We start from the raw sequence: 22,297 nt of genomic DNA, 5'->3' as shown, positions 1-22,297 counted from the left end.
TCACGTCAAAAGTTACAAGACACATTACTGAAGGACTACAATGTGACTGAAGACGGTATGGGACAGTAAAGCCAAGTAAGTCCATATCTGGCCTATTTAATATACATCATCTAAATGAATGATTCACGTTTGAAAATGTCTCTGATAGGGATTCCCTGGGACTTCATGTACAAAATCGTAACTTTCAAATTTTCCAAACCTAGATTGTCCCCATCCTGTAGCTGTTGGTGAAATCTGCTAGCAATATTTCATCTCTTTTCCTCTTTTCTTTCTTGATATGTAAACACATGTATGCACATGTATACACACACACACAGTCACACATACTCACATGTGCACAGGTATATACATGCACACCTGCATGCAAACATACGTATACATGCATCCACATGTGCGGGTATACACACATGTACACGTACATGCGTGCTTACATGCACGTGTGACGTATGTTATGTGCCCATATACACACACAACCCAAAACAATGTCTCCAGCAACACGCTGTTGAGTGACAGGACTACTCTCCCTTCCCCACCCCATTTCTCTCTTTATATCACAGATAAGGACCAAGCCCTTGGGCAGCTCAGGAGAAACTGTGAGGGAATCTACTTCTGGAGGACTCCAGCCCAGGAGTCCGAGAACAAAACCATCCTACGAGTCTTCCACCTCTTCTTTAAATAATCATCACTCTCCCTGAAAAATTCAGTGCCTTTTCCAGTTAAAAGCAGATGAATAAATATTGCTGAATAGTGAAGAAAAGACAGAAGAGAGAGAGGGAGGGAAAGAGCAAGAGACAAACTAACTGAAGAACTGAACACGCCTGAAACCGTGGCCAGAAGTATGACGCACAGAGGCACATGGAGCCCTGGAAAGCAGTGTTTAAAACCAGCAAACAGCTTATGGTGCTTCCACCTGCTTCAGTTCAGTTCAGTTGAGTCAGTCGTGTCCGACTCTGCAACCCAGACTGCAGCACGTCAGGCCTCCCTGTCCATCACCAACTCCCGGAGCTCACTCAAACTCATGTCCATTGAGACGGTGATACCATCCAGCCATCTCATCCTCTGTCGTCCCCTTCTCCTCCTGCCCCCAGTCCCTTCCAGCATCAGAGTCTTTTCCAATGAGTCAACTCTTCGCATGAGGTGGCCAAAGTACTGGAGTCTCAGCTTTAGCATCATTCCTTCCAAAAATTCCCCGGGCTGATCTCCTTCAGAATGGACTGGTTGGATCTCCTTGCAGTCCAAGGGACTCTCAAGAGTCTTCTCCAACACCATATTTCAAAAGCATCAATTCTTCGGCACTCAGCTTTCTTCACAGTCCAACTCTCACATCCATATATGACCACTGGAAAAATCATGGCCTTGACTAGACGGACCTTTGTTGGCAAAGTAATGTCTCTGCTTTTGAATATGCTATCTAGGTTGGTCATAACTTTCCTTCCAAGGAGTAAGCTTGCTGCTGCTGCTGCTGCAAAGTCACTTCAGTCGTGTCCGACTCTGTGCAACCCCATAGACGGCGGCCCTCTAGGCTCCTCTGTCCCTGGGATTCTCCAGGCAAGAACACTGGAGTGGGCTGCCATTTCCTTCTCCAATGCATGAAAGTGAAAAGTGAAAGTGAAGTCGCTCAGTCGTGCCTGACTCTTAGTGACCCCATGGACTGGGGCCCACCAGGCTCCTCTGTACATGGGATTTTCCAGGCAAGAGTATTGGAATGGGGTGCCATGGAGTAAGCTTACTAGATCTTAACTAAACTGATTCTCATTTCTTCACATGGCAAATAGAGATAACACTTATTCACTGCTTTTATACATAGTATCTATGCCACATAGTATAAGATACTTTTATACATAGTATCTTATGACTGAGAAAACATTTGACCCTCTGCTGTACTTGACTCACCCAACCACCCACTGGTGGCAGAGGGGCCCATCTTTTGGCCCTGCAGCAGAAGTCCACAGGATGACCCTAGGTGTTTTTTTTTTTTAATTGAAGGTGATCATAGGTCTTGATGGACTTCCTTGGTGGCTCAGACTGTAAAGAATCCACCTGCAGGGTTTCCTGGTGGCTTAGTGGTAAAGAATCCGCTTGCAATGCAGGAGACATGGGTTCAATACGTGAGTCAGAAAGATCTTCTGGAGCAGCATCCACCTGTAGTGTGCGAGATCTGAGTTCAATCCCTGGGTTGGGAAGATCCCCTAGAGGAGCGCATGGCAACCCACTCCAGTATTCTTGTCTGGAGAATCCCCATGGACAGAGAGGCCTGGAGGGCTACAGTTCATGGGGTCACAAAGAGTCAGACATGACTGAGCAACTAAGCACAGCACATAGGTCTTGATGGAGGAGAAAATGGCAACCGACTCCAGTATTCTTGCCTGGAGAATCCCACAGACAGAGGAGTCTGGCAGGCTACCGTCCATGGGGTTGCAAAGAGTCAGACATGACTGAGCCAGTAAGCACACATGCACACATAGGTCTTGAATTAGCTAATAAAGGTGCACTCTAAGTCATTAACACCTCCTCCTCCAGGCAGCAGACAAAGGAAGAGCCCAGCCATGATTCACCACCTGCCACCAAGACAATCGCAGCAGAACCTTTTCTCAAACCATGACTTCTTGCACTGCATCCTTCTCACTTCCTGCTACCAATGCACCTGTACTGATTACCGGGGACAAAAACACATCACCAAAGGTCCTCAGCGTCTCACCAAAGGAAGACCACTATTCACATTCCTATAAACACATTTCTCAACCTGGAGTAGACTTGCAGCAGGTGCTCAGTGGATCAGGTGGAGTAAGTATATCAAGAGTCAGCAAACTTTTTCTGCAAAGAACCAGATAGCAAATCTTTGAGGTTTTGTAGACAATGTGGTCTTTATCAACACTGTTCCACGTTGTGTCCAAAAGCAGCTGTAGACAACACATCCACAAATGGCTGTGGCCATGGCGATCCCAGGAATCTTAACTTACAAAAGGAGGCAACAGAGACTTCCCTGGTAGTCCAGTGGTTAAGAATCTGCCTCCCAGTGCAGGTGACCCCTGGTCCAGGAAATAAGATCCCACATGCCATGGAGCAACTAAGCCCATGTGCCCTGACTCCAGAGCTCACCGTCTAGAGTCTTTGAGCTGCAACGACTGAGGCTATGCACCACAGTTATTGAAGCCCGCACGCCATAGAGCCCGTGCTCTGTGGCAAGGGAAGCCACCAGATGAGAAGCCCATGCACCACAAATAGAGAGTAGCCCGCAACTAGAGAAAAGCCTGTGTAGCAACAAAGACCCAGTGCAGCCAAAAATAAATTAATAAATAAAAAAAATTTTTTTAAAGAGACAACAGGTCAGAGGTAGCCTGTGGGCCTTTGCCAAAACCCCAGGACTTACATCAACTTTGGGGAAAGTGTTGATGTCAAAAACATCATTTTAAGTCTTCCTTTTAGAGGCCGGTCCTGCCAGTTCTGAACAGTACATCCAGGCACTTCTGTCCCTCTTCCCATAATCCTCTTGTGAACACCCACTGGCTTCAGAGACATGGGGCTTTCACCCTTCACACACAGTTATTCTGGAAGACAAAACAGGGGCAGAAATTAAAACCAGAGACCAGGTCTTTGTACCCTGCCCAGCATATCAAGTGCCCCTCTTCAAATTGTCCTGGGTGAGCTGTGTACCTAACGAAGAAAATAGAACTATTCTTTCAGTTAATCGTCTTTTAGCAAGGGGGTGGTGGGGTGTGGGGGGGGGGAGCAAATTTACTAAAGGCTCTTCTAAAATGCCAGCTGAAAAGGGAAAATGCTCCTTGGCACTAGGTAATCTTTTTCATGTGAAGTTACACGATCACTTCTCATTCTGTCTCTTAAGCACCGCGTGGCACCCATCCATGTATTAGGCTAATAACTGCACGAATCTAGTTAAAAAGAAGCAAGCAATTATTTTAATTAGAGGAGAACAAAAATAACACTCCTGGATTCTGGTTTAAGGGACAAGAAGGAAGTCGTCGGGGTTCAAAAAGATCCCACAAAATATTTTTGTGAAAGGAAAAATAATTAAGGCCAAATTTAGAATGGACTGGCAATACGTGGGCCAAATAAAATGAATGGCACCACTGTGCAGCTAAAACCCATTCATAGAGACGAGCCCCAGAAAGTCCATTTCTGTGATACCATTTGGAGGGTGTAGCCAATTTCACAAAGTGAAAGTTTGCGTCTAGCGGGGACTTCAGCAACCCTTGCGAACCTCTTACACGATCTCTTACAGAGTTTCTGTGTAAACTCTTTTATTAATAAGAGAAAGGGGGAAGCATCTCGGTCAGATGCCTTTTAAGCAGGATTTTTTTTTTCTTTAAAATTCTTAGAGTAAATGGTTTTAATTTGTTACTCTGGAAAAATCTGTATAGGAAATCCTTGCTACTAATCCATTCTACAGAAAGCGGATGCCATCGGAAGAGTTTCCACTATTTGAGTTGAATTTAGTCAAAGAGGAAGAGATTGCATCAGCGGATTTTCCATCGCCTGAGCCTTCTTGCCTCCCTTCTGGGCATGGCATTTGGGCCATCCTAGTCCATCTCAGGCTTCCAAAAAGATGAAATAAGGGAATTCCCTGGTGGGCCAGGAGTTAAGAATCTGCCTCGCAATTCAGGGAACATGGGTTCAATCCTTGGTCGGGGAACTAAGATCCCACATGCCTTGGAGCAACTAAGCCCGTGCACTGCAATAGAAAGTTCGTGTGCCTCAACAAAAGTTTCTAGTAAGGTGGATGAACCTAGAGCCTATTATACAGAGTGAAGTCAGTCAGAGAAAAACAGATATGGTATACTAACGCACAGATATGGAATCTAGAAAGATAATTCAGCCTATTATACAGAGCAAGATATCAGAAAGAGAAAAACAAATAGTGTACATGAACACATATATACGTAATTTGGAAAGATAGTACTGATGAACCCATTTTCAGGGCAGCAAGGGAGATACAGACATAGAGAACAGACTGTGGACACGGTGGGGAAGAGAGGGTGGGACCAACTGGGAGAGCAGCCCTGACATACGCACACAGAGCCAGTGGGACGCTGCTGTACAGCGTAGGGAGCTCAGGCTGGCACTCTGTGATGACCTAGAGGGGCGGGATGGGGGAGGTAATGGGAAGCTTTTAGAGGGAGGGGAGGTGTGTATACCTATGGCTGATTCATATCGATATATAGCAGAAGCCACCACAATAATGTAAAGCAATTATCCTCCAGTTAAAAATAAATACATTTTTAGAAAGATCCCATATGATGCAAGGAAGATCCTGAGTGCTGCAACCAGGACCCAAGACAGCCAAATAAATAAAGGAATAAAGTTGAAATGAAATACAAACCAGTCCCCTAGTCAGCGTTGTCCCTTCTGTTTGAATTTATACATGTTTACTGAACACCTGCTCTCCACCAGGCTGAGCCCTGGACCCTGCCTGCAAAGAGCTCACCATCTCATCACAGAGATGAGGCCCCGGCCAGGAGACCACACAGTCCCAGCTGGGAGGGCTCAAGGGTTCTGGTCTGAGCTGATGGTTAAACAGTGGGTTGTCCAGGAGGAAGCCATGGACAGCCCATGCCTGGTGGGAGGAGCAACACACACAAAGGTTGGTACAAAAAGGCCCCTCGTACACACTGAGAACCAAGGGCAGCTGGAGATGCTGCAGGGGAGGGGGCAGGCTGGCGAGGACGCAGAGCCCGGCCAGAGGGGTTCCGGGTGCGTGTTCACCAGCCTGCACTCCACCTCGCAAAGCCACCAAGGAGCTCTCTATGAGGGCTGAGGCGGCCAGCTTTCTATGCTGCTTTTTGGCTGTGCTGAATCTTCAGTGCTGCCCGGGCTTTTTTCTCTAGGTGTGATGAGCAGAGGCTGCCCTTCAGCTGCAGGGCTTGGGCTTCTCATTGCAGTGGCTTCTCTTGTCGGGTGCACAGGCTCAATGGCTGTGGTGCATGGACTTAGTTGTTCCGCGGCACGTGGGATCTTCCTGGACCAGGGATTGAATCCATGTCTCCTGCTTCGGCAGGTGTATTCTTTACCACTGAGCCACCAGGGAAGACCCACCAGCTTTCCATTTTGGAGTGAGCACTTGGATGTCTGAGAAGAGGATGAAACGAAGACTGGGGGTACTAGAAATGCCATAGCCCAGAGGACCACAGCAAGTAGGTGTGGAGAGATGAGTGAGCTATGAGATGCACAGTACTGAAGGAGATTAAAAAGAACAGGTCTGTGGAGCAGCGATCAAAAGGTCAAAAGGAGGAGATGAAATTGGTTTTGAAGATTCTCACTGGGATCAGGTATTTATCTGAATGCTTGCCCTGTCCAGAAAGTTGTTATCTCACAGGTTCCTCTTCAAATCCAAGATGGACCTTGACAATGGGCCCAGGATTGAGACGCAGTGACAAAGGTCAGCCTTGAGCATGTATGTTTACTGCCAAGTGCCATGGGAGAGCTCCTAGAAAACAGTCTAACTCCTATTGACCTTCCCATGGGCTTCCCAGATGGCTCATCAGTAAAGAATCCACCTGTAATGCAGAAGACACAGGATAGGTTGGGAAGATCCCCTGGAGGAGGACATGACAACCCACTCCAGTACGCTTGCCTGGGAAATCCCATGGACAGAGGAGCCTTTTGAGCTACAGTCCATGGTGTCCCAAAAAGTTGGACAAGACTGAACATGCACACAGATGCAAAACTCACACGAAACCAGTTTTCTGCCTGAAGTCTAATTCAAAATATACAGAAACCTGGAATGAAATATGATTGTGATGAATACTTACTGTGATGGTTGGTATGATGGGTTAACTTGATGGGGCTAAGGGAGGCCCAGAGAGCTGGTGAAATGTATTTCGAGGTGTGTCTGTTGAGGGTGTTTCTGGAGAAGCCTGGCCTTCAAATGGGCGGATAGAGTTAAAAGGACCACCCTCAACGTTGCAGTGAGAAGCATCCCATCTGCTGAACGTCTGTACCAAATAGAAAGACAGAGGAAGGGTGAGTTTTCTCTCTGCTTCCCCTGGGACACCCGTCTTCCCCTGCCCTTGGACGTGGGAGCTCCCAGTGCTTGGGCCTTCAGAGTCCAACCAGGTGTGTGCTCATGCGGTCACTTCAGTCATGTCCACCTCTCTGCAACCCTATGCATAGCACAAGTGTATTCCATTATCTTGTAATAACTTTTAATGGAGTATAATCTATAAAAATACTGAATCACCGTGCTGTATACCCGAGACCAATATAATACTGTAAATCAACTCCACTTCAATTTAAAAAGAATCCAACCATGACTTATACCACTGCCCACCCCCCAGCCCTCAACCCCCCAGTAGTCAGGCCTTCAGATTTGGACAGGGTTACACCATTAGCTTTCCTGGCTCCCAGTTTGCTGATAGCAGATCAAGCGACTTCTTGGCTTCTGTAACTGTGCTAGCCAATTCCTATAGTAGGTCTGCTCTTATATGTATGTGTATATATATATATATATATATATATATATATGCATATATTCAATTGGTAGGTTTCTCTGGAGAAACCTGAGTAGCATACTCAGGACAGGTGTTAGTTGCTCAGTCATGTCTGAATCTTTGTGACCCCATGGACTGTATCCTGCCAGACTCCTCTGTCCATGGGATTCTCCAGGCAAGAGTACTGAAGTGGGTAGCCATTTCCTTCTCCAGGAGATCTTCCTGACCCAGGACTGATGCTAGGACAAACTACATACAATCACTATATTAGATTAGGAGGAAATGGAAACCCACTCCAGTGTTCTTGCCTGGGAAATCCCATGGACAGAGGAGCCTGGGGGAGCTACAGTCCATGGTGTTGTAAAGAGTCAGCCATAAATGAGCACACACACATGCATTCATGTTTTAAATTTTTAGAGAATGTAATGAGAACACTTCTCAATTTGTTTCATGAGCCAGCTAAATCATGATAACATACCTGGCAGGGATATTACACTAAAAAAAAAAAAAAAACTACAGGTAAATTTCTTTTATACATATTGTAAAATTATCAAAACATGTGGTAATACATAAAATAAATATCATAACAAAATTCAGTTTAGTCCAGAAATGCAAGGCTGGTTTGACATTCAAAAACTTCTTGCACAGTTCATCACATTAACAAAATAAAGGGGAAAATCATATGATCAGCCTATAAACAAGTAAGCACTTAATTTATGGCAAAAATGTTTCAGAGTACTAGAGAAAGGAAGTAAGTGGATATGATGGAGGAATAAACAGACTTGATCCCAACATCACACCATATATGAAAGTCAATACCATGTAGATTACAGATCTAAATGAGAAAGGTGAAATTATTGATATAAAGTTTCCAGAAGATAATACAAAAGAATATTTTCATGACCATCAGGAAAGCAAAGCGTTCTTAAATAGGACATAGGAAGCATTAACTATAAAGGAAAATATTGGTAAGTTAAAGTACAATAAAATTAAAATCTTCTAGTCATCCAAAGACACCATAAAGTGAGTGAAAAGTCAATATATACCTCAGGGTAGTATAAGATATTTTCAATATACATAAACAAAAAAGGATCATATTCACAATATAAGTATCTCAGTAAGATACTTAAAAATCTGAAAGAAAAGATGAACAATACATCAGGAAAATCAGCAAGACATTTGCAAAAACCCATTCTCAAGATACCCAAATAGCCAGGGTACTTGAAAAGATGTTCAACTTATTAGTAAATCTGATAAATCAAGTTAAAACCACAATGAAATCAACTAGGTACCACCAGAGAGCCCCAAATCAAAAAGACTAAGAACCAGATATGAACAAGGAAGTAGGGCGGCATAACTCTCCCACTTGCTGGTGGGAGTAGAAACTGACAAAGTTCTCTGGTCTACACACACAACAGAAATGCATGCACACACCCACCAAAGACATCCACAAGAAGGCCCACAGCAGCCCCCTCGGAATTAGCCTAGAACTGAAACAACCCAAACACGGGTCAGGAGGAAAATGATGGGTAAACTATGCTTTGTAACTGTTAGAACGGAAGGAAATACAACAGGGAAAAAATACTATAATTATACCCAACAACATAGATACAGCTCACAAACTTGATGTTGAAAGGATAAAGCCAGACACAAAAGAACAGATACCATATGATTGCATTTATAGAGTGTTACTCAAGAAACAGGTGGCTCAGATGGTAAAGCATCTGCCCACAATGCCGGAAACCTAGGGTTCAATCCCTGGGTCGGGAAGATCTCCTTGAGAAGGATATGGCAACCCACTCCGGTATTCTTGCCTGGAAAATCCCATGGATGGTGGAATCTGGTAGGCTACAGTCCATGGGGTCTCAAAGAGTCAGACACGACTGAGCGACTTCACTCACTCGCTCAAGAAAAGAGAAAAAAACAACCTATGGGACTAGATGTTAGGATGGTGGCTATCTCTGAGGAGGAAGAAGGGACACCATCACCAGGGCCATTGGGGACAATGGCTGGTTCTTTTTCTTACCTGGGGATGGTTACTGGGATGCATTCCCACCAGGATCATCCATGGAGTCACGTATTTCTGCTTTTTGCAGCTTCCATATGTGGAACCTCAATAAAGAATCCCCAAAATTTTCAAGTGTTGATTTCTTCAGTGAAGCACATGGAGGGACTAATACAGAAAATAGTGTAGAAGATCTTTTTTAAAACCAACCTTGGGACCTTCTTGGTGGTGGTCCAATGGCTAAGACTTCATGCTCCCAAGGCAAGGGACCTGCGTTTGATCCATGGTCAGGAAACCCATGGATCCCACACACCAAAACTAAGATTTCACATGATACAACTAAAAACCTCACATGCCCCAGTGAAGCTCGAAGATCCTGAGGGCCACAACTTAGACCTGACACAGCCAAATAAATAAATAATTTTTTTTTTTTTAATAGTAGTCTGCAGTTACCTGGGTTCACTGACCTAGAACCAGACATCCTAGAAAGTGAAGTCAAGTGGGCCTTAGAAAGCATCACTACGAACAAAGCTAGTGGAGGTGATGGAATTCCAGTTGTGCTCTTTCAAATCCTGAAAGATGATGCTGTGAAAGTGTTGCACTCAATATGCCAGCAAATTTGGAAAACTCAGCAGTGGCCACAGGACTGGAAAAGGTCCGTTTTCATTCCAATCCCAAAGAAAGGCAATGCCAAAGAATGCTCAAACTACCACACAATTGCACTCATCTCACATGCTAGTAAAGTAATGCTCAAAATTCTCCAAGCCAGGCTTCAGCAATATGTGAACCGTGAACTTCCTGATGTTCAAGCTGGTTTTAGAAAAGGCAGAGGAACCAGAGATCAAATTGCCAACATCCGCTGGATCATGGAAAAAGCAAGAGTTCCAGAAAAACATCTATTTCTGCTTTGTTGACTATGCCAAAGCCTTTGACTGTGTGGATCACAATAAACTGTGGAAAATTCTTCAAGAGATGGGAATACCAGACCACCTGATCTGTTTCTTGAGAAATGTGTATGCAGGTCAGGAAGCAACAGTTAGAACTGGACATGGAACAGCAGACTGGTTCCAAATAGGAAAAGGAGTTCGTCAAGACTGTAAATTGTCACCCAGCTTATTTAACTTATATGCAGAGTACATCATGAGAAACGCTGGGCTGGAAGAAGCACAAGCTGGAATCAAGATTGCCAGGAGAAATATCAATAACCTCAGATATGCAGATGACACCACCCTTATGGCAGAAAGTGAAGAGGAACTAAAAAGCCTCTTGATGAAAGTGAAAGTGGAGAGTGAAAAAGTTGGCTTAAAGCTCAACATTCAGAAAACGAAGATCATGGCATCTGGTCCCATCACTTCATGGGAAATAGATGGGGAAACAGTAGAAACAGTGGCAGACTTTATTTTTCTGGGCTCCAAAATCACTGCAGATGGTGACTGTAGCCATAAAATTAAAAGATGCTTATTCCTTGGAAGGAGAGTTATGACCAACCTAGATGGCATATTCAAAAGCAGAGACATTACTTTGCCAACAAAGATTCGTCTAGTCAAGGCTATGGTTTTTCCTGTGGTCATGTATGGATGTGAGAGTTGGACTGTGAAGAAGGCTGGGTGCCAAAGAATTGATGCTTTTGAACTGTGGTGTTGGAGAAGACTCTTGAGAGTCCCTTGGACTGCAAGGAGATCCAACCAGTCCATTCTGAAGGAGATCAGCCCTGGGTGTTCTTTGGAAGGAATGATGCTGAAGCTGAAACTCCAGTACTTTGGCCACTTCATGCAAAGAGTTGACTCATTGGAAAAGACTCTGATGCTGGGAGGGATTGGGGGCAGGAGGAGAAGGGGACGACAGAGGATGAGATGGCCGGATGGCATCACTGACTCTGTGGATGGGAGTCTGGGTGAACTCCGGGAGTTGGTGATGGACAGGGAGGCCTGGCGTGCTGCGATTCATGGGGTCGCAAAGAGTCGGACACGACTGAGCGACTGAACTGAATCTAGGTTCAATGTGCCCTCCTGATGTTGGTTCCAGAGCGGAAAGTGGAAAGGACCACACATACACACCTATGACTATAGGTCAGCTGGATCGGGAAAAGTGAATGCCTTTCCCTGAGGAACCATGAATAAAACTCGGACCCTCTGCAGTTGAGCAAAGAGGTGAGGAATGTATGAGGGAAAAAAAAAATGAAAGAGCCGTTGTATGAAATTATGTCAACAATGAAGGACCTGGAGGAGACGCTTGTATTTCCAGCCTTATTATGTAAAGCGGGATTAAAAGGTAACAAATTGAGGCTGTCTAGGAGGAAATACTTTCTTACGAAATGGATAATTAACCTCTAGCCAATGGTTTAGTAAAATCCAACTCCTCCCTTAAAAAAAAAAAAGATTAGCTATTTATAGCAGCTGAAACAGCATCCACAGTTACACTGACTGCTATTATATTACAAAGACACCTCTGCTTCCAGGCAAAAAAAAAAAAACTGATAGCCAGCTGGGGTCAGGAAGGAAATTTTCCCTTTGGTGTGGGATTTCACAGCTCCGTTATCTAGTAGTGAACCATCCAGGCACTGCCTGGCGTTTGCACCTCCGTTTGGACACCTGGCTCTTCCATCCAGGGAGCTGCACTCAAACAAGCCATTGTTTTCCTCCTGGATGGCACACCTGTAGCCTTGTATTTAGGCCACACCTTGTGTTTCCAAAAGGTAAACACAAGGAATATAATCAAAATTGGTCCTAACACGACTGTTTTTACATCAACAGTCTATAAATATATGGGAGAACTCAATATACGTGTGAAATAAACAGAGCAGGTATGCCTACACGGAGGTAATTCAAAAGACGGCTCTGTAATTTAGCAGCCTGGATCTCAATTGTTGTATTTTTCGGCATGAAAAACACAGATATTATTCATCAAAGTGATTGTCCTGCGCACTTGTATACCTTATATAATTTATTTTTTCGGGGCTTTTTACTTCAAAGAAATCACTCGCTAATGACATTTCAGACTTTAGAAATTTTTCTGATAGCACACTGCTATTCCCTCAGGGGCAGAATTGTGAATAAGTGGATTTTTTAAAGATCATTAACAGATATTACAAACCAATTCAAACGGAGCATTTTCCTTGCAAATTACCTTTAACTTTTAAAGCCATTGGAAAAAAAGAAAAAGGAAAAAAGACAGTGAGTGATTTAATTTACTTAGCCTGTCTACAAATCACAGCTTTGCACTCCATCGGCGATTGCATTTTTCAACCAAAAAACATCTCTAACTATCTCTAATAGAGATATTTTTCTAAATGATCACACTCAATGAGTGATATTTCAAAAGATAGTGATGTTTAGTTTTTCGTTTTTTTTTGTGTTTTTTTTTTTTATCACTGAGCAAGTTGCCCTGGAATTGAGAATGTTTATTTTATTGATATGCTTGAAGCCAAACCAGTCAGCCCTGCACTGCCTGTATCTGTTGCTTAATTAAAACTCGCAGGTAATTAGCAGGTTTATCATTTCTGAGCAAATGGATGGAGAAGCTTTGGTGGTAGATTGTGGAGTTTTTGAGGTAAGGAGGGGCTCTTTTATTTAATGATCAAACTGTCGTTTCCTGGCTAAAGAGCTAATATTTGGGGTGAGAAGCACCTTTATTCCCCACGTACATCAGGCCTAGATTCCTATTTGCATCAGCACCCCGTTGTGTATGTTTTCTATTCAAAGAGCCCCTGTGGACTTCAAAGTGAGTTGCCTGCGAGGCCAGGCTACATGGGAGTCCTGAACGGGGTCGGATCAGGCCCAGAGCCGGGAGAAACCATGCCAAGACCAGCACGTGCTGGAGCCCCCAAACCATGTCACAAAATTAAAGGGTGTCCCCTGCCTAGGCCACCCCACAGTGCATGTGGGAAATGTCCCCAGGCTTGCCAAGCGCTGCGCTGGCTTCTCAGGCTACTCCTTATAAATATTTGATGAGTGGCACTCCATTTGTAAGGAACTATGTTAATAAGAATATTCTTTGAAATCGGAGTCCAACGTAGGCTTTAAAAGGGGTCATTGTTTGAAGGACTACAGGTTTCCCCTTTTTCCTTTTTAAAGTGCAAAGTCAACTTACCAAGAGTCAAACAAAAGGATCTGGTGTCCTTTTGGATGGTCCATCAACCAAAAATGGGTAGGATTCTACACTGAAGGAAGTTCTATTTTTGGAAGGGTTTATTAAATTATTGAGGGTGTGTGTGCTTAGTCGCTCAGTCATGTCCCACTCTTTGCGACCCCATGGATTGTAATCTGCCAGGCTCTTCTGTCCGTGTGAATCTCCAGGAAAGAATACTGGAGTGGGTTGCCATTTCCTCCTCCAGGGGATCTTCCTGACCTGGGCAGGGGCAAGGAGGTGGGTGGGGATTTAACCCTGGTCTCCTGCATTACAGGTGGATTCTTTATCATCTGAGCCACTAGGGAAGCCCTAAATTATTGAGAGGACTTCCCTTGTAGCTCAGTCGGTAAAGAATCTGCCTGCAGTGCAGGAGACCCAGGTTCGATCCTTGGGTTGGGAAGATCCCCTGGAGAAGGAAATGGCAACCCACTCCAGTATCCTTGCCTGGAAAATCTCATGGACAGAGGAGCCTGCTGGGCTGCACTCCATGGGGTCACAAAGAGTCAGGCACAACTGATCGACTAACACTTACTTACTTACTTACTTACTTACAGGAATAAAAATGCTAATATTTCTTGAATGTTTCTTGGGTGCCAGATATTTTCATTCTCTTCTTTTCATCCTCACCAAAATATTATGCAGTAGAAGGTAAAGAATCCAAGAATCCGCCTGCAATGCAGGAGACCCGGGTTTGATCCCTAGTTTGGAAAGATGCCCTGGAGAAGGAAATGGCAACCCACTCCAGTATTCTTGCCTGGGAAATCCCATGGACAGAGGAGCCTGGGGGGCTACAGTCTATGGGGTCTCAAGAGTCGGACACAACTGAGCACCTAAACGACCACCAGGAAAGTTCCCTGGAACAGAGATACACGTTCCTGGGCCCTCACACGGGGGTGTGGCCTCACCAAGCCTTTCGTCTATATGACAGGTGATGGTTTCTGAAACTGCTTCACACAATCCAGGTCATGGAGACAGTGTCTCATCAACCTTTTCTTCCACTTCAGGCCAGTTTCTCAACATGAGACTTTCTGTTCTCATCACTGTAAGCTTTGGTCTTTTAACGAAAATGAATCTAAATGGGAATGATTTTTCATGTAATTGGGGTAAAAACAAAAGTTTAAAAATAGAATAAAGTAAAACAGGATGATTTCCACTCATAGAACATCAATCTGTTTATTTTGTGCTCAGTCGACAGATCTTTATACCCGCTGAGTTGAAGTGCTTCAGCGAGGTGCTAAGATGTTGGATTTCTGAGCACGCTTTACCTTGCCTTGACATTTAGGGTAAAATCAAACTTCTAAATCTGAAGCACAGGGAGGGTGAGATGAATTGGGAGATCAGGATTGATGTATATACACTATTGATAACTGTAACATAACTGATGAGAACCCACTGTAGAGCACAGGGAATGCTCTATGGTGACTTAAATGGGAAGGAAATCCAAAAAGAGGGTATGTCTGTATACATACAGCTGATTCACTTTGCTGTACAGAAGAAACTAACACAACATTGTAAAGCAACTCTACTCTCATAAAAATTAATTTTAAACAGATTTTTTTAAACCCATAAAGCATGTAAGAGGGCAGATGTGATTTGATGCCGGACGGCCTCTCATACCTCATCCTGACCAGCTCACTGCTCTGCAGTCTCTGTGGAGAGGCTGAGGTGCCTCCTGCCTTTCTCCACCTGCTGGTCCTGTCTCTTCATTGTTGTTGCTCTTGTTCTTCAGTTTTGACTGAACACATCTGACTCTGCAACCCCATAAGCTGCAGCACGCCAGCCTTTCCTGTCCTTCACCGTCTCCCAGAGTTTTCTCAAACTCATATCCATTGAGTCAGTGATTCCATCCAACTTTCTCATCCTCTGTTGTCCCCTACTCCACCTGCCTTCAATCTTTCCCAGTATCAGGCTCTTTTCCAATGAGTTGGCTCTTTGCATCAGGTGACCAAAGTATTGGAGCTTCAGCATCGGCCCTTCCACTGAATGTTCACGTTTGACTTCTTTTAGGATTGACTGGTTGGATCTCCTTGTAGTCCAAGTGACTCTCAAGAGTCTTCTCCAGCACCACAATTGTTAATTTGGTTTAAAGGTGCTCTCCTCAGAAAGTGCTTGCTTTGCCTTCAGATCCAAAACAGTCCAGCCCTGATGTTCACCATTTCCACTTCCTTCAGAGCATCATTTCCTCTGTTAGCTTAGTCTCTCATGCAGCATCCATCTCCCCAGTTCAGCTGAGCCTCCAGAAAGTCAGAGATCATCACAGTCTGTCCTCCACTTCTTCTCCCAGTCCGTGCATAGTCCCTGGCACAGGGAATATTGTTGGCTGAAAGCAGCTTTACCTGGTGTAAAACAACATAAAACCCCAGGCAGATACTCTGTCATTGGCTGCTGAGGCAGCTCTTGAACTGAGGAAGAAAAGCTCTCATTTTCCTCGTGCACCAGCTCAAGTTCTTTCCCCTGCAATTGATCCCTGCCTCCTCTCCGCCAGACAGACACGCACACCTGATCTGGAAGGACTGCCTGTGTTTACTCCCAGTCTGGGAAGTCTTACCTGTTGGCAGGGTCCTGCCTGCCAAGAAGGCACAGCTCCCCCGTCATCTGAGTGCTAGGCGGCCATGAGTTTGGTGTCCGAGGGGCCAGGTGTGGCTCTCAGGGGCTCCAGGGGCTCCTCTGTGCAAGTCACCACTGGCGACAGTAATATCGCAGAACTCAGTTCCCGTCACCTCCTAAACTGCTGACCCTGATGCAGGGTGGAATGTTTTGTTTTCTTGATTGGATCACTTCCAAATTAAAGAAGGACTATTTAATAGTTGTAACAAGGGAAACAACACTTAGAAACAGATTAAAAACAAAGATAATTCTTTGTCCCCATCACACCTCACTACCACTCTCTGAAGATTACCAGAGGCAGACACACATAGCCTATATCCCTGTGTTATATAAATGATACAGTGTATATTACATACATTTATACTTAATGCGTGTGTGTTAAGTCACTTCATTGTGTACCACTGAAGTACAACTTCAGTATAATATAATTATAACTTATGTATACATACATTAGTATAACATATGTACTGCTAAGCTAAGTGCTAAATTGCTTCAGTCATGTCTGACTCTGTGCGACCCCATAGATGGAAGCCCACCAGGCTCCCCTATCCCTGGGATTCTCCAGGCAAGAACACTGGAGTGGGTTGCCATTTCCATCTCCAATGCATGAAAGTGAAAAGTGAAAGGGAAGTCAATCAGTCGTGTCCGACTCTTAGCGACCCCATGGACTACAACCTACCAGCCTCCTCCATCCATGGGATTTTCCAGGAAAGAGTACTGGAGCGGGGTGCCATTGCCTTCTACGATAACATATGTATATATAACTATATATTTGCTGTTGTTTTTGTTCAGCCGCTCAGTCATGTCTCACTCTTTTTGACCCCTTGGACTGTAACCCACCAGGTTCCTCTGTCCATGGGATTTCCCAGGCAAGAATACTGGAGTGGGTTGCCATTTCCTTCTCCAGAGGATCTTCCCAACCCAGGGGTCGAACCCACATATCCTGCATCTCCTGCCTTGGCAGACAGGTTCTTTACCACTGAGCCACCTGGGAAGTTCATAACTATATAACGAATATATAGAATTTTACATCCGTGGGGCTGTGTATATGCTGGAGGGACTTTATCGCAGGATGCCATCTTCATTCAATGGCTGCTTATCTATGTATGTTACTTGCCTTTCTTAGGTGTGGCTACTCCAGGGACTTTCTGGGAAGACGGGTGGGACCACAGAGGACCACACCTGTGTGCAGCGGTGCCCATTTCCCGTTCTCTTCAGAAACATACCTGCGTTGGGAAAACACACTGGGATTCAGATGAGTTTTCAGAGAAGTGACATTGCTGGTGTTTTCTCCCGGATGACGGTTTGAGGACATCTGAAGAGGTGCCTGCCCCACCCCTACCTTGGTGAGGTCCAGACCAGCCCTGAGCACCGTCTCCTTGCTTCCTTGAACTCCCCCGCCCACGTTGCTCCCTTCTGTTTCTTTTTTCTTTTTTTTTTCCTCTCCTCTGTTTCTAACTGGCTCCCATTTCAAGTTGCCAGCCCCTGTATTGCCTCTGACCTTGTCTCTTTCCAGCAGCCTTCTCTCAGGAACGAATCTCAAGGTCAAGGCTTCATTGACTTCCTCCTAGGTGCCTCTGCCCTCCAGGCCTCAGAGAGAGCCACCCACACTTTCACTGGGTGCCCATCGACTCAGCCCAGCTGTCTCCAGGTGGTCATCCCCTCTGACTCTCCCCCTACAGACCACAAACTTGGTCAACACAGCTGTGAACTGCTGCGTAGGTTTCAAACATATTCAAGGCATTTATTTCAACCAGTTCTTACAATAGCCCATAAAGTAGAGAAGGTTACATACACTGGCCCCTCAAATATATGGGTCTTAAGAACATTAACAGGAAATTTGCTAAAAAGATGTTAAATTGGTCACATAAAAAATAGTTTTGCTGTTAGTAAAAGAAAAATACAGTAGAGTAACATTGATATACTTTTTGCCTATGGAACAGCAAATATTTCTAAGGATGAACAATACTCTGTTCAACAAGGGAGGACAGTGGCCAGACCCTTTAACCTCTCAAAGGTAGGAGGACATATTGGTGGTACTGCTCTGATTGATAATTTGCCATTCTTGCCTGGAGAACCCCGTGGACTGAGGAGCCTGGCAGGCTACAGTCCACGGGATCACAAAGAGTCGGACATGACTGAAGTGACTTAGCACGCACGAAAATTCAACCAAATTCTCCTAAAGCATCCTCGCCATCTGCCTCTTGAATAGCCATTGCCGCCCCCGGCTGTCTCTAGAAGATATTCCCCTGTCCTTGCAGGATGGAGCCCCCTCTCCCCACATCGGCACAGGCTCTCCCAGCACAGAGGCCGCCCCAGGCACTGTCACCGTCTGCAGGAAGTCTTTGCAGCCTCTGGGGCACCATTTTGTCACCCCTGGGACCACTGCCATGCTCCAAGTCCACTCAAGGCATCTGCTTTGAGTTGTTTTTTTCCCCACAAACAGTGAAGAACTTGTGTTGATTCTTCCCCAGAAGGTCACTGGTGACCAGTGACCCTCGGGGTGTCCACAGGGGGACCATGGACAAGTGAGTCAGCCCTCCTGGGGACTGAACTCATGACCTCATTAGCACAGGGCTGTCATCAACAGACCCACACAGCACGTACCTCATTGAAGGCACTGAGGCAGTATTTTGCTAAATGTTAATTCTTAGATTAACTACAGATGAGTAGAGTTCCTAGAAGGGAAAAAGAAATGAGAGAGATGTGTGCATTCTTTAAAGGAAATGTGGATCATCAGTAGATGGTCCCTTTGGTTCATTTTATGATTGAATTTCAGCATCGGAAGGTGACACTCATTGGGATCCATGGTGCCATATTTTGTGGGTTTTTTTTTTTTTTTTTCATCAATATCCTGGCCAGAAGACTGTCAGGGAAAAAAAGCAAATGGTGTCACTTCCCCCTTTGGCCAAACTGCATAAGGATTCTGTAGTGATTCCTCCAAAGTTCAAGCTTCAAACACAGGCAGCATGAGGGAAAGGGTTCTCCCATCTGAGGGAGAGGTGGTCCTTCCCATACACGAAAGGCTGGGCCCTCTTGTCTCCCCACCCCACACACCCCAGAACCCTAATTCCTGTGGCCAGAAGCCCCTCCTGCAGTCCTGTGTCAGTCACTCTGCAGCTCAGTCAGCCCCCCTCCCACCCCCCTCACCTCCGTTTACCTTATCCCCAGCTGGTCCCTGAGGGACCAGTTTTACAAATAGCAACTATGGTTTGGAGCTGAGTTTCGACACCAGCTCTGTATCCTGTGTCAGATTACATCTCTATGAATATTCCACCGACTGCACAGCTCTGAAGAGAAGTTTCCGCTTTCAGGCCATTTCAACTTCAGTCGCTCCCACCCCTGACAGCGATCTTTGAAACTGATAGGGCCCTGATAGAAGCCAGAAGAAATTTTTAAAAAATATTAATAATCATGGGCGAGGTTCCCAGTCTTTGTAATCTTGTGGAAGAGCTCCCTGGAGGAAAGCACACTTGAACTGAACACATGCCCATGCGAGCTCGTCCATGGAAAAGGCTACTCGGAAATGCATGGATGTTTTGCAGAGAATTTCTATGATGGGGGAGAAGAGGATAAGTCAGTCGTCTGCACTTACCACCTTTTCCCTGAGGAACTTGAAAGACCATCTTTAAACACTCAGGTCTGTTCCCACTGCAAAAGAAGCCCCACAGCACCCAGGCATTCAGTGGAGAAGACTAACCTCTTAGGAGCAGCGCAGCTCTGCCATGCACCACCTCCAGCATGTGCCAGCTCATTGGGGTGGGGGTGAGGGGGCAGGGAAAATTAGTATCTGCTTCGAGCTGGTCATTTCCTCACCTGTAAAATGATGATAGTCACAGTTACTGCAAAATAGTCACTGTCTCCACATGGAATAAAGGACATCAAATTCTTTACTGATTCCCTGGAACACAGTACCTCCTTGCTGAAACTTAACTATTTCTAACTTACTTCACCCTGTATGACAGACTCAAGGTCCATGAGAAAAGCAAATATCATATATTAACGCATATTCATGGGATCTAGAAAAATGGTACAGATGAACCTATTCGCAGGGCAGGAATAGAGATGCAGATGCAGAGAATGGACATGCAGACATGAGGCGAAGGGGAGGGTGGGATGAAATGGAAGATTAGGATTGACGTATATACACTGTCACGTGTAAAAGAGATAGCTAGTAGGAAGCTGCTATGTAGCACAGGGAGTTCAGTCTGGTGGTCTGTGATGACCTAGAGGGGTGGGATTGGGGGTGGGAGGGAAAGGTTCAAGAGGGAGGGGATAGATATATATACACCATTCACTTTGTTGTATAGCAGACACTAACACAACTTTGAAAGCAATTACAATTAGAAATAATAATTATAAAACTTTAAATTTTAAAAATTAATAACTAATTTTTAAATTGTTTAAAGAAACTTAACTATTGTAGCTGCTATGTGCTTCCTGACCACCTCGGGACCTATATATGCATCCCAGATACCCTTCCCTTTGTAAATCTAAAATAAGAATTAAGTTGTATATAGCAGTACATCCATGAAGAAGATACTGGTGATTAGACTGACCATAGCCACTTGCAACAAGTATGCTCTGATTCCAACAGCTAAGAGGCAGCAGCCTGCAATGAAAACAGTTAGCCCTGATTTTTAAACAATGCCTTTAAAAATGTTTCCTTCTGAAATACATTATAAATGGCATCAGGAATTTTCCAAACTGCCATGATCAAAATACACGATCTTAAAATCATAATTCTCTACAACATACCAAAATCGTAGTCAGCCTAAAGATTCTCAGAAATTTTGAATTCTGAATGCCTTAAAAAAAAATTCAATTCAAATAAAATCAGACTAAGTACTTTGTTATGAAAATACAATCTGAGATTCTGTATTTGAGGAACACTCTTACAAGCATTTAGTAAGTTATAATTTAAAACTTCTACTCAAGTTCAAGTTGACAGTTAGGGACTAAATAAATAGAAACTAAATTGATGAATAGTATCTTTCTTACAGCTGTGGGCTCCATTTGCTACTCTAATCTCCAGCAGGGAATATTAGCTCAATAAAATAAATATTTTTAATTTCTTCTATGCATTTCCTCAAACCATGCCAATGCACTTATCTATGGTGCACTTATCTATGGCTCACTTAAAAAATTTGTTAAGTACCCCCCTTCACTTACTTAAAAGAGGATGTTTGATGTCCTAACAACAATGGAGTAATGGGCATGAGGGCATATTGTTTTCAGGCGCTGAGCCCGTAATCACTTCCAGTTCTGATTCATCAGAAAAATAGTGCTCTTGAGGGATTTTTTTTTTTGGTCACAAAATATTGTCTTTAATTTTGAGATACTTACTTCTTGCCAGAAAATGATACTGTATTTTTGTCCTAATGATGAAGGATGAAAGATGGGGAGAATTCCATTTGGTGATTATTGGACCACAAAGAAGTAAACTGATTCAGAAAACAAATCCCCAGAAGAAAAATAAAACATATAATGTGAGGTGGGAGCATGGAATTCTTGGCATCTATTCAATTGGGGCCAGGATTGGTAATTTAATAACATCCTTGTTTTGTTAATATTTGGGGGTGGGGTAAAGCTCTAGGGCTTTAGCTTTGGGCCAGATTCCTTCTACTCCCCACCATTACCTCAACCAGCAACAGTGTTTAAAGACATAAATCCCAGGGGCCTCACAAAGGATTGTTAAATCACAGGCTGCGGGCAGGGGTTCAAGATGCCATCCTTCCCACGTAAGCCAAAGCGAGGAGGGAACCCTGATCTCCTCAGTTCAGTGGGTAATGGGAACGCGTCCAAAGAAAGCCCACTCTGACCACTGTCCCCAGAGGCCCTGAGCATCACACCCGAATCAGAGCAGATGGGTGATCTCATGAAGAGAAACCTGCCAATTGCCACAATTCTGCCAAAACATTCTGATTCATGGGGTAATTGTGCCACTTTCCTTCAGACTGATCCTTCTAGCTTCCCCTGCTGGTTACTGGGCAGAGTTTGGAAGGGAAAAAAAAAAAAAACAGCTTCGACTTTGAAAATCCTGGCCACACCTGTGCACTCCAAAAAAAACATACCTGAGTGATGCGTGTGGTAAAGGAATTCAAGTTGGTGC

This window comes from Bos mutus, chromosome 11 (genome assembly GCF_027580195.1).
Source record: "Bos mutus isolate GX-2022 chromosome 11, NWIPB_WYAK_1.1, whole genome shotgun sequence".
NCBI classification, from domain to species: domain Eukaryota; kingdom Metazoa; phylum Chordata; class Mammalia; order Artiodactyla; family Bovidae; genus Bos; species Bos mutus.
The sequence above is the reverse complement of the archived record's forward strand: the minus strand, read 5'-3'. Positions refer to the sequence as shown.